Source organism: Schistocerca americana, chromosome 3 (genome assembly GCF_021461395.2).
Source record: "Schistocerca americana isolate TAMUIC-IGC-003095 chromosome 3, iqSchAmer2.1, whole genome shotgun sequence".
NCBI classification, from domain to species: Eukaryota; Metazoa; Arthropoda; class Insecta; order Orthoptera; family Acrididae; genus Schistocerca; species Schistocerca americana.
The window spans coordinates 258,889,453-258,902,930 of NC_060121.1; positions in this window are offsets into that span (position 1 = coordinate 258,889,453).

Here is a 13,478-nt window from a genome sequence, read left to right on the forward strand (position 1 = left end):
TCTGGCTGTAGTTTATGCATCCCAACCTGGGATGTTTATTTCCCGCGCACTGGAGTAAAACTTGACATATAATTTAAATTTGTGGTGCCGAACACTGAAAGTTTTTAATACGGTCTTACTATTAATGCTATTAATATGTTTGCTCATTAATTTTGAAAAAGTGTTATGTAGTAGTTAAGCATTTCAAAACATTTAGAACTAAATCATCATTCTCATGTTGTCATTGTTGCTTTCGTCTAAGGTGCGTCATCCGTTTACTTGCGAGCTTGCGAGGGAAGTAGTGTGGCAGTCATACCGGAGCAGTCGTACTGCAGAGTTGGGTGAGCTGGCGGCTGAAAGTTCCACCCCGGGCCCTGACACAGGGTGGTGACCGGCCCGGTGCCCGTGCGAACATTTACCGTTAGGCCACCTTTTGGCAACGGTATGGCGCGGACTAACGCGCCTGGGACGGAAGCACACATTACTAAATAACGCACCATCGTCTGCTTCTGATTCCTAGGATACTATTTCTTGGACCTTCTTTAAATACTCTTCCACCATCGTTTACTTTTCCTTTGGCTTTCATTTCCGTTGTTAGCTGCATGTGCAAGTACCAAGTAGGCCGCCGCTGCGATACTTTATCATCCTTTATATTGTAAGACCGACACACGTGTGGCACAAATTCTGTTGCTTTGGTATAAATTAACCTGCCGCATGCAACATACGCCGCAAGATGTTGCCTGTTGTAGCATGCTACAAGACGACGCACGCCACATTTCCGTAGCATGCCACAATGTTGCAAGACGTCGCCCCAGCGTAAACGGGGCTTTAGAGCCAGGTCTGTATTGTATGGTGGATGTGATGTGTTGCGTACGAAACTAAAACCTGCAACCAGATCCAAACGTCGTGGAAAACTGTGAAGAGGTGTCATCCTGCAGCAAGATAACGCTCGCCCATATTCTGCTAAACGGACAGCCGACGCAATAAAGGAGTTGAGATTCGAGGTATTGGAACAACCATCATACAGTCCAGACCTGGCTCCAAATGATTTTCACATGTTTGGACCCTTAACGGAAGCACTACAAGGAAGAAGATTTAAAAGTGATGCAGACGTCATTGCTGCGGTGCAAAATTGGTTACAGATGCAACCGAAAAACGTATTTTCTGAAGAAATAAAAAAAACTCGTAAAACGTCGGGAAAACTGCATTGAAGTCCAGGGAGGTTACATAGGAAAATAACGCATGTTTCAGTTTTCTATCATCAGAATAAGTACAGCTTTTCACAAATGTGCCTTTACTTTTTGAATTCCCGTCGTATACCTGTATGTAGATGATTTTGTAAATAAGCTTTACCTATAATGTACTTTGAAAGGTATAACAATGGATGGCTTTTCTGATAGTGCATACGCGTCAATAGTGAGTTTCGGCACTAACATCTATTTATAAATAACTGTTCAACCATGGGTAACGCCATGGTCCAAGCTAGTAACATATGTAATTATACTAACCCCCTAAGACATCCCCCCCCCCCCACTGGTAAAAGCACAAATCGCACACTGACCCCCACCCTGTCCTCCAATGTGCTCTCGCCTGACATCACTGAAGTCGCAGATGGCGGTGGTTTGGGGTCAGTGGAATGCACGCTACAGGACGTCTAGCTCCATGCTGTCCTTGAAGTATCGATTTGTAACAGTCCGGTGTGCCACTGTGGTGTCAACTGCTGCTCAAATTGCTGCTATAGATGCAGTACGATGCGCCAGAGTCATACAACGAACACGATGGTCTTTCCTCTCGATAGTGCCATGTGGCCGTTCGGAGCCCGGTGTTCTTGCGAAAATACACTCCTGGAAATGGAAAAAAGAACGCATTGACACCGGTGTGTCAGACCCACCATACTTGCTCCGGACACTGCGAGAGGGCTGTACAAGCAATGATCACACGCACGGCACAGCGGACACATCAGGAACCGCGGTGCTGGCCGTCGAATGGCGCTAGCTGCGCAGCATTTGTGCACCGCCGCCGTCAGTGCAGTTTGCCGTGGCATACGGAGCTCCATCGCAGTCTTTAACACTGGTAGCATGCCGCGATAGCGTGGACGTGAACCGTATGTGCAGTTGACGGACTTTGAGCGAGGGCGTATAGTGGGCATGCGGGAGGCCGGGTGGACGTACCGCTGAATTGCTCAATACGTGGGGCGTGAGGTCTCCACAGTACATCGATGTTGTCGCCAGTGGTCGGCGGAAGGTGCACGTGCCCGTCGACCTGGGACCGGACCGCAGCGACGCACGGATGCACGCCAAGACCGTAGGATCCTACGCAGTGCCGTAGGGGACCGCACCGCCACTTCCCAGCAAATTAGGGACACTGTTGCTCCTGGGGTATCGGCGAGGACCATTCGCAACCGTCTCCATGAAGCTGGGCTACGGTCCCGCACACCGTTAGGCCGTCTTCCGCTCACGCCCCAACATCGTGCAGCCCGCCTCCAGTGGTGTCGCGACAGGCGTGAATGGAGGGACGAATGGAGACGTGTCGTCTTCAGCGATGAGAGTCGCTTCTGCCTTGGTGCCAATGATGGTCGTATGTGTGTTTGGCGCCGTGCAGGTGAGCGCCACAATCAGGACTGCATACGACGAGGCACACAGGGCCAACACCCGGCATCATGGTGTGGGGAGCGATCTCCTACACTGGCCGTACACCACTGGTGATCTTCGAGGGGACACTGAATAGTGCACGGTACATCCAAACCGTCATCGAGCCCATCGTTCTACCATTCCTAGACCGGCAAGGGAACTTGCTGTTCCAACAGAACAATGCACGTCCGCATGTATCCCGTGCCACCCAACGTGCTCTAGAAGGTGTAAGTCAACTACCCTGGCCAGCAAGATCTCCGGATCTGTCCCCCATTGAGCTTGTTTGGGACTGGATGAAGCGTCGTCTCACGCGGTCTGCACGTCCAGCACGAACGCTGGTCCAACTGAGGCGCCAGGTGGAAATGGCATGGCAAGCCGTTCCACGGGACTACATCCAGCATCTCTACGATCGTCACCATGGGAGAATAGCAGCCTACATTGCTGCGAAAGGTGGATATACACTGTACTAGTGCCGACATTGTGCATGCTCTGTTGCCTGTGTCTATGTGCCTGTGGTTCTGTCAGTGTGATCATGTGATGTATCTGACCCCAGGAATGTGTCAATAAAGTTTCCCCTTCCTGGGACAATGAATTCACGGTGTTCTTATTTCAATTTCCAGGAGTGTAGGTAATGGCGTCTTTGTCGCCTTAAAGGCATTCTTGACTAACGTCAACTCACCACGTCCAGTGTCCGCCCCGATAGCTGAAGGTCACGCCGGCAAGGTAGCGGTCGGAGGGCTGCGTGCTCTCTGTTAAAAAAAAAAAAAAAAAAAAAAAAGAAAAAAAAAAAAAAAAAAAACCTCTGCGTCAAGGAATCAACGATCAACTTGAACGGATGTCTTGTGACGTCCGCCCAGACTAAACAATAACGAATAAAAAAAAATGGTCAGCCTGATGGACTGCAGTCCTGAGGCGCCCGCGTTCGATTCGCGGCCGGGTCGGGGATTTTTTCCGCTCAGGTACTGCGTGTTGTGTTGTCTTCATCATCATTTCATCCCCATCCGGCGCGCAGGTCGTCCAATCTGGCGTCGAATGTAATAAGACCTGCACCAAGGCGGCCGCTCCTGCCCCGTAAGCGGCCTCCTGGCTAATGACGCCAAACGCTCATTTCCATTTCACCACGCCCAGTCTCAAAGGGAACTAACGCACACAACCGTTACAGCGTGTGTTTAATGCAAACCTGATTTTTATCCTCATAGTGGCGCTACTAGCGCCGCCCTTGTGCAACAGGCGCGAAATTTGTATAGACGCCACCTTTCTGATGTAGAAACACGCCTGCCGACACGCCTGTACAACATAAACATAGTTTTGGGATTTATATCCGCCAGTGTATACATGGACCAATATAATTCCTCAGGTTTGTCAGTGACTGTGCCGGCCAGTGTGGCCGAGCGGTTCTGGGCGCTACAGTCTGGAACCGCGCGACCGCTACAGTCGCAGGTTCGAATCCTTCCTCGGGCATGCATGTGTGTGATGTCGTTAGGTTAATTCGGTTTAAGTAGTTCTAAGTTCTAGGGGACTGATGGATGTTAAGTCCCATAGTGCTCAGAGCCATTTGAACCATTTGTCAGTGACTGTAAAAAAAACGGCTATGAACCTTGTAAGAACGGAAGGACGGCATGAACTATGTCGTGCCGCCTTCGATTCATGTTGTGGCTCGTTGTTACGACTCTTTTATCAGTCTTATAATCATCCACTGCTGTACGACGCTATGGCCGAAAGAGAGCGTCGGGCGACTCACTGCGGCTGCTGCTGATTAACGGTTTTAAGAGACTATACATCGAAGGTTATCAGTCTCTTATTCATCCTCGGGACGGAATCTGTGTGCCCCATCTGTCTGCCTCTGGAGTATATCCTACGTGCAAGTGTGAGAAGTTTTATAAATGTTTGTATAGTGTGTATCTGAGGCGGGATGTGTGTACCAGTCCGGTATTTACCTACTGGGATGAGGGAAACCGCCTAAAAATCACATCCAGGCTCACTAGCCGTCGATTCGGGTGAGGCTCGCCTCCCTGTGTCCTGGAAGCGGCGCGTTAAAGGGTTCGGCTACCCGGCAATGTGATTCGCTGCGGTGCCGAGTGGTAGGAAGACTGGACAGAGTGCAGTTTCAAAAAAGTGGTTTCTGATGGCTCCACTTGAACGGTTCGTTGGGCCCCTGCTATGTCAGAAGTTTCTATAGCACAAAATGTATTGCAGCTATCTGAGCAAGGGCGACAAAGTGCGACATCATTGCGCCAAAGTTACTATTTCTTCTTCAGCGAGCGGTGGCATTGTCGTAACACTACACGCACTTGATATGGCGTCGCAGCATTAGCGCACGTAGGCGAGCAATTTACAATACAAAGATCTAGCATCCAAGCGGTTTGTCTGCCTCTGAAGTGACTAAACAAGAGAATTTATTTGGAATGGTGTCACTTTTCTTGGCCAGCTGGATATACAGTGGCCCAGTGTTCGCTGATTCGTTATTCTGCCTCCAGTCCGATTCACGAAGGATTAGTACCTTGAAAGGACAAGGAAAACATTTATCCGAGTGAAAACATCTAGAAATGAAATGAAACTATTTGGTTCCAGAGAATTTTTCAAGTCTCAAACATCTACGAGGTGTGTGAGAAAAGTTATGATACTGATTTTTTATCCACAGAAGTTTTTATGTTTTTCTAAATCAATATTGTCCCTTTTCAAAGGCGTCCCCTTCGGCTGCTGTACACCGGCGGAGTCGTCGTTCCCAGTCTTAGTAGCAGCGCTAAATGGTTTCAACTGGTAGGGCCTTTAACATGTCGCTCACACTCTTTTCAGTGTTCTCCAGAATCCCGAAATGACGTTCTTTCAACACGTTTTTCAATTTAGGGAAAAGAAAAAAGCCACAAGGACTCATATCACGTGAATAAGGGGGACGGTGGAACCACAGGAATGCCTTTCCAGGTCAAAAATTCTGTGATGGAAGTGGCCGTGTTGTATGGGGCACTATTATGATACAGCATCCACTTGTCTGCATGTGCAAAATTTCGGTCAAAATTTTATTTACGGTGAAATTGTATAAGTTTAGCAGGTCATCTATCATCCCTATTGTTAAACGTCGGTCTTATCTCACAAGAGCATGCACACGTTCTACGTTTTCGTCGTTTTTTTAAGTTGGTCTCCCTGAGCAAGGTGAAAGGTCTCTGTTGGATTCCTTTCATGTTTAATTTCTTAAATCTGTTGTCATTTACGGCATAAATTCCTCTTCTAAATTTACTGTGGCGTTTCTGACTATCTGGGAGGAGACTGAGTAGTGGAACGTGTTACTTTTACACATAAACAAGAACGATCTGTCACACAACTACACTTTAAAACACAGTTTATATGTAATTCATGTCACACAGCCTCATACGGAACCTACATTTGCTTTCTTTTATATACTGTATATGATAAGATACTGTCATCCCCCTTCCCTTCTGTGTGAGAGGATGAATGAGCAAATGTGTTTCTAGTTGCATGCTTGAGGGTAGCAGACAAGCCTGTCTGCTAGAGAACAGTAGGACCAACGTCGGAACAGGTAGCTACGCTTTCTAAAGGCAGAGAGGTTTCCATTCTTAGCATGGTCCTGGCCGTCCGTTGTCATGTTGGTATAGGAAGCTGCCCCTCTGGCCACTTCCGTTTGTATTTGTGAGCCACCCCTCAAGAAGGGACCAAGCAGTGTGTCCGTGGCGAGCGTCTGAAGTGGTAAGATCTCCGGCTAAGCGCGTGTCTGCTAAGTCCGTAGGACAATGGATTTCTTAAGTTTAGCCTAACTGAAAATTTAATCACCTCTATTTCAGGTTTAGCTTTAAAATATCTAATGTTATCTTAAATTGCAGCGCAGTGTAATTCTCGTGTGAAGTTCAGATTATTTTCCGGTAGTTGCTTTGTCACTGCTTTATGAGTAAAGTGGGACCACGTGTTGATCAGTAACTCTAACTAAGATCAATCTTAAATGCGAATGCTTGTGTGATTATAACGTCTCGTCTTGACAATATTTTTCAATATAGCAACTTTTCTTTATGTTCAACCCACGTGGGGTGTATTTTGCGAGACCAGTACCACGTGCTTATATAACTGTTTGACCTGTCAGGTTAACAGTAAGACGTTAGTGACCAGTTCGAGGTTTTTCTTTTGTAAATTGCTTTTCGATCTAATTTATTTTAATTATCAAAATTATTGTGGAGTTATACGCTTTGTGTAAACCAAGTTGACCACGTGAAGCATGTGGTGTAATCATCAAAGTAGCCCTCAGCTATTCTTTTTGGGAAGATTTCACAGAGAGTTAGTATGAATTTAGTATACCAGTGTGTGGTAATTACATGACGGACAGGATTGTGCTAAGAACGTAATTTCTTTGGGTGAAAATTTGAATCTGTTGGTAGTGGTTAACTTTCTCTTGCATACGTTTCAACATTCTTTGTGTGTTGTTTTATGAATGCAGTGTTGTATGCAGTCTCCTAATCTTGGCTCCATATTTGATGTGTTCCGTAAGATTGCAGTCTCACATTTTCACAATCGTAAATAAGGCACCAGTTTAGTTCGGAATAAAGTTTAATATGCTGAAATTTCAATGATCAATCTTAAAAATAAATTTCCAAATATAAACTGATTTCTTTCTTTTTATTTAAATTCTCTTTTATATATATATATATATATATATATATATATATATATATATATATATATATATATATATTACCGCTTTCATAGCAAAATTAAACAAACTTACAAAGGTTCACCTTCTAAGCGTTCTCAGCCTTTGTGGCACAGAAAAAGTTGTGATTCAGATAAAGAACGTTCCCCATAGGATTGTTTCAACTTCCCAAGCTTAACACAAAACTTGATGTCATAACGTTGCTCTAAATTCCGCTGTTCCATTTTCGTAATACTAAATATTGATGGAGCTATCAAAGATCATGTGATGGCCGTATAAAGCTGAACCACAGACTGAGCACCGGTTAGCCTCATTACTTTCTTCACACATCTCGTATGCAGACTGATGTGGCGAATGGAAACTTGTACAAAGGCCAGGATTCGAAGCCATGCCTCCTGCTCATTAGACAGATGCACTGAGCACTATACCACCTTGGCACAGTGCCTTTGCACAGTTGTAGAGCCGCGGTACGCATTTTCATTCATCGGTTCAGTCTGCATATACAGGGTGGTCAAATTGATCGTGACTGGGCCAAATATCTCACGAAATAAGCGTCAAACGAAAAAACTACAAAGAACGAAACTTGTCTAGCTTGAAGGGGGAAACCAGATGGCGCTACGGTTGGCCCGCTACATGACGCTGCCATAGGTCAAACGGATATCAACTGCGTTTTTTAAAAATAGGAACCCCCATTTTTTATTACATATTCGTGTAGTGCGTAAATAAATATGAATGTTTTAGTTGGACCACTTTTTTCGCTTTGTGATAGATGGCGCTGTAATAGTCACAAACATATGGCTGACAATTTTAGACGATTATTTGGTAACAGGTAGGATTTTTAAAATTAAAATACAGAACGTAGGTACGTTTGAACATTTTATTTCGCTCGTTCCAATGTGATACATGTACCTTTGTGAACTTATCATTTCTGAGAACGCATGCTGTTACAGCGTGATTACCTGTAAATATCACATTAATGCAATAAATGCTCAAATTGCATTTGGCAATACGTGTAACGACATTCCTCTCAACAGCGAGTAGTTCGCCTTCCGTAATGTTCGCACAAGCATTGACAATGCGCTGACACATGTCAGGCTTTGTCGGTGGATCACGATAACAAATATCCTTCAACTTTCCCAACAGAAAGAAATCCGGGGACGTCAGATCCGGTGAACGTACGGGCCATGGTATGGTGCTTCGACGACCAATCCATCTGTCATGAAATATGCTATTCAATACCGCTTCAACCGCACACGAGCTATGTGCCGAACGTCCATCATGTGGGAAGCACATCGCCATTCTGTCATGCAGTGAAACATCATGTAGTAACATCGGTAGAATATTACATAAGAAATCAGCATACATTGCACCATTTAGATTTCCATCGATAAAATGGGGGCCAATTATCCTTCTTCCCATAATGCCGCACCATACATTAACCCGCCAAGGTCGCTGATGTTCCACTTGTCGCAGCCATCGTGGATTTTCCGTTGCCCAATAGTGCATATTATGCCGGTTTACGTTACCGCTGTTGGTGAATGACGCTTCGTCGCTAAATAGAACGCGTGCAAAAAATCTGTCATCGTCCCGTAATTTCTCTTGTGCCCAGTGGCAGAACTGTACACGACGTTCAAAGTCGTCGCCATGCAATTCCTGGTGCATAGAAATATGGTACGGGTGCAATCGATGTTGATGTAGCATTCTCAACAGCAACGGTTTTGAGATTCCCGATTCTCGCGCAATTTGTCTGCTACTGATGTGCGGATTAGCCGCGACAGCAGCTAAAACACCTACTTGGGCATCATCATTTGTTGAAGGTCGTGGTTGACGTTTCACATGTGGCTGAACACTTCCTGTTTCCTTAAACAACTAACTATCCGGCGAACGATCCGGACACTTGGATGATGTCGTCCAGGATACCGAGCAGCATACATAGCACACGCCCGTTGGGCATTTTGATCACAATAGCCATACATCAACACGATATCGACCTTTTCCGCAATTGGTAAGCGGTCCATTTTAACACGGGTGATGTATCACGAAGCAAATACCGTCCTCGTCTTGCATCCACACATGTACGAACGCTCATAGACTGTCTCACTGTTACAGACTTCCCATACAGCATCGAATTGTTTTGCAAGCATCTGTGATGTATTGACAAAACGTACAGTTGTCTGAAGGTCGTTCAGAAAGAAATGCCTCCCATGTTTTTGTGGTCCAACTGAAATATTTATATTTCTTTACGTACTACACGAATATGTGATAAAAAAATGGGGGTTCCTATTTAAAAAACGCAGTTGATATCCGTTTCACCAATGGCAGCGCCATCTAGCGGGCCAACCATAGCGTCATATGGTTTCCCCCTTCATGCTAGACGAGTTTCGTTATTTGTAGTTTTTTCGTTTGATGCTTATTTTGTGAGATATTTGGCCCGGTCACTATCAACGGACCACCCTGTATACGCTATAGATGTTTGAGACTTGAAAAGGTCACTGGCACTATATAGTTTCGTTTGATTAAAGCACCTATGTCTGGATTGCAGCTAGGATCCTCTGTTTCGTTCGATGCTGAGGTGCTGCTCCAATACAGTTGGAGAACCTCTGCAATGCTGTTTCGAGTTTAGGGGGAATAAAAAGTGGGCTGAGGTGAGAACGGGAATTTGCATTGAGGATGGAGACATGCTAGGTAGTCTGAGAGCCACTGATCCAGAGTGGTGTAGTGGTTAGCACATCCGTGTAGTGAGCAGGAGCCCTGGGTGCGAATCCTGGCCTTGATACAAATTTTCATTCATTTAAACTTTCAGGATGAATTCTTCATCTAAAAAAAAAGCTCCATATAAACATATGTATTAAAAGCCTTCGTTTATTAATTATCAGAGTTAGAACGTAGTACAAACTTCTGAGGTGAGAAGCTTACAACAAATGTTGAACATGTCCTCGTCTTGCATCCACATATGTACGAACGCTCATAGACTGTCTCACTGTTACAGACTTCCCATACAGCATCGAATTGTTTTGCAAGCATCTGTGATGTATTGACAAAACGTACAGTTGTCCGAAGGTCGTTCAGAAAGAAATGCCTCCCATGTTTTTGTTGTGACTTCGGATTTTCGCGCCAGATGTCGTTGGTGTAGAGCTAATGCTTGAACCTTCCTCTTCCCTTTGCAGGTAGTTCCGTTGTTCTGTGGTAGTTAGCGCCAGAAGAGGAATGTTCCAAAATGGAGTCTGATATGGACGCGCGTGTAAAACAGTGCTGTGGGGCTAAATACCTCACCGGAGAAGAAACTGCGCCGATTGATATCCATCGACGCTTGGTGCAGGTTTATGGAGGTGATACAAAAGACGTGAGCAATGTCAGGCGATGGGTGGGGTATTTTCAAGGAGGTGAAACAGGTGTGCATGATAAGCCACGGCCCGGTCGACCCTGCACGGCTGTCATCCCTCGCAATGAAGATTGCCTTGATCAACTCGTCCGAGCCGTTCGGCAGGTAACGAATAGAGACTTGTGTGCAAGCTGAATGTCGGCTGTAATGCCTTGGAAACACTGTTGGAACATCTTGGTTATTGCAAATCCTGCGCAACATGCGAGTTCTCCGTCAAAAAAGAAATTCAAGACACAGCAGTCTGCAGGCAAAGTGATGTGCACAGTCTTCTGGGATATCCAGGGTGCGGTTCTTTTGAATGTACTGGAGCCTGGAGAAACTGTCAATTCAGCAAGCTACAAGCCAACACTGACGAAGCTGAAAGCCTGAATTTCCAGTGTAAGGCCAGAGAAGGCCAACTTCCACCTGTAACTTGATAACGCCAGGCCTCACACCAGTTTTACGACCACGCAACTCACTGCCAAATTCGGCTGGACTCTCTTACCACATCCGCCGTACAGTCCCAATTTAGCACCTTCAGATTTCCGTCTCTTTGGATCTCTGAAAATGGACTACGTGGCGAACATTTTGAAGACACTGACGCTGTTGTCAAAACTGTAAGGAAGTGGTTAGCCTGAGCTGCTTCCGAATTTTACAGGCACGGAATGAAGGCTCTGGTTCACCATTGGCTGAAGTACATAACGAATGGTGGTGACTATGTGGAAAAATTACACTCAGTAGTTGAAAAATTCCTCTATTGTGATTTATGTATCTCCCATACTTTCCATGAATAAAAATAGGAAGCATTACTTTCAGAACGACCCTCTTAAGTAACTGTTTCAGGTGGATTCAGAGATAGTAATACAAAGGACTGATCTCGGTGCAACGTGCAGGCCATGAAGTTTGTCCTTCGCTACTTATACATCTATCATGGTAGACATAGGACCAAGTGAGTAAAATGGTCTGACGTCCCGTCATGGACAAACCGCATCAAGAACAACTTAAATTGGAACGATCACATAGATAACGTTGTGGGGAACGCATATCAAAGACTGAGTTTTATTGGCAGAACATTTAGAAGATGCAATAGATCTACTAAAGAGACTGCCTAGACTAAGCTTGCACGTCTGCTGCTAGAGTACTGCTGTGCAGTATGGAATCGTTACCAGGTAGGATTGACGAAGGACATCGAAAAAGTTCAGAGAAGAGTAGCTCGTTTTGTAGTTTCGCGAAATAGGGGACAGAGTGTCACGGTTCAAATGGCTCTGAGCAGTATGGGACTTAACATCTGAGGTCATCAGTCCCCTGGAACTTAGAACTACTTAAACCTAACTAACCTAAGGACATCACACACACCCATGCCCGAGGCAGGATTCGAACCTGCGACCGTAGCGGTCGCGCGGTTCCATACTGTAGCGCCTAGAACCGCTCGGCCACTCTGGCCGGCAGAGTGTCACGGAAATGATGCTAGAGATGGGGTAGCAGTCATTAGAACAAAGGCGATTTTTTATTGCGGCGAGATCTTTCCAAGATATTTCAGTATTTTCTCCTCCGAATGCTACAATATTTTTTAATGCTCGTCCGCATTCAAAGAATTGATTATTATAATAAAATAAGAGAAATCAGGGCTCACACGGGGAGATTTAGGAGTTCATTTTTCCCGCGTACTGGTAGAGACTGGAACGGTAGAGAAATAGAGTGAAGCGGCTCGATGGACCCTCTGCCAGGCATATAAGTTTGGTTAAAAAAAAATGGCTCTGAGCACTATGGGACTCAACTGCTGAGGTCATTAGTCCCCTAGAACTTAGAACTAGTTAAACCTAACTAACCTATGGACATCACACACATCCATGCCCGAGGCAGGATTCGAACCTGCGACCGTAGCGGTCTTGCGGTTCCAGACTGCAGCGCCTTTAACCGCACGGCCACTTCGGCCGGCCATATATAAGTTTGAATTGCAGAGTAGTCATGTAGATGCATATGTAGATACATGGGGTTATCGTGAAATTAATGAATGTGGAATGCATTCATTTGCAAGAATTTTCAAGCTTTTTAATTTATTGCATTATTTTTATACAGAGTGTTGCCATGGTGGCGCAAACTTTGAGAGAGAATAGAAAAAGTTAAAATTACCAGTGTGAGACACAGCACCCAGGTTCGGAAATAACTGAGTTGAAAGTTTCAAGAGAAAATGACTGAAAGTCAAGTTTCCCACTGGACAGCTGACGACAATAAAATCCAAGTATGCGCAGATTTGTAATAATTTTATGTACCTACCAACTTTCACAAGACGCTACATTTTAAACAGTTGTTCAAAGTGGCATCTCTCAGCTTCTATGTATCCATGACGCCGTTTGTCACGTTCTCTGGCGTTGTTCAGCAATGTCACAAGCAACGAGAATTCTTGCCATGTGATATTTTTCGCTTTCTACAGGTGTCTCCTATGTAACGCTTCTTAAATGACTCGACAATTAAAAATCAAGTAGAGTTTGATGAAGTGAACGAAATAACCAAATAACTAGACCTCTTCTTCCTACCCATATGTTAGGGAATACCTAACGCAGGTGTTCGCGACTAAGATGCGCAAAATGATCTGGTCTCTATCATGTTAGAACCATATACGTTTAGCGACGTAACCAGACTGGTACAAACGTGGCAATGTTTCGTGGTTCCCGAAAATAAGGGACTCTTGAAACTGGGGGAAAGAAACGAAAAAAAGACATGCAAAAATTAAAATGTAAAAATTAGTAAAATCGGTCAATCAAATGATGCATTTCTCTTTCATAAAATAATCGAAGTTGGTTTGGGAAATCCGGAGATAAAAATATGCGCATCATTTAACTTCTTTACCTCG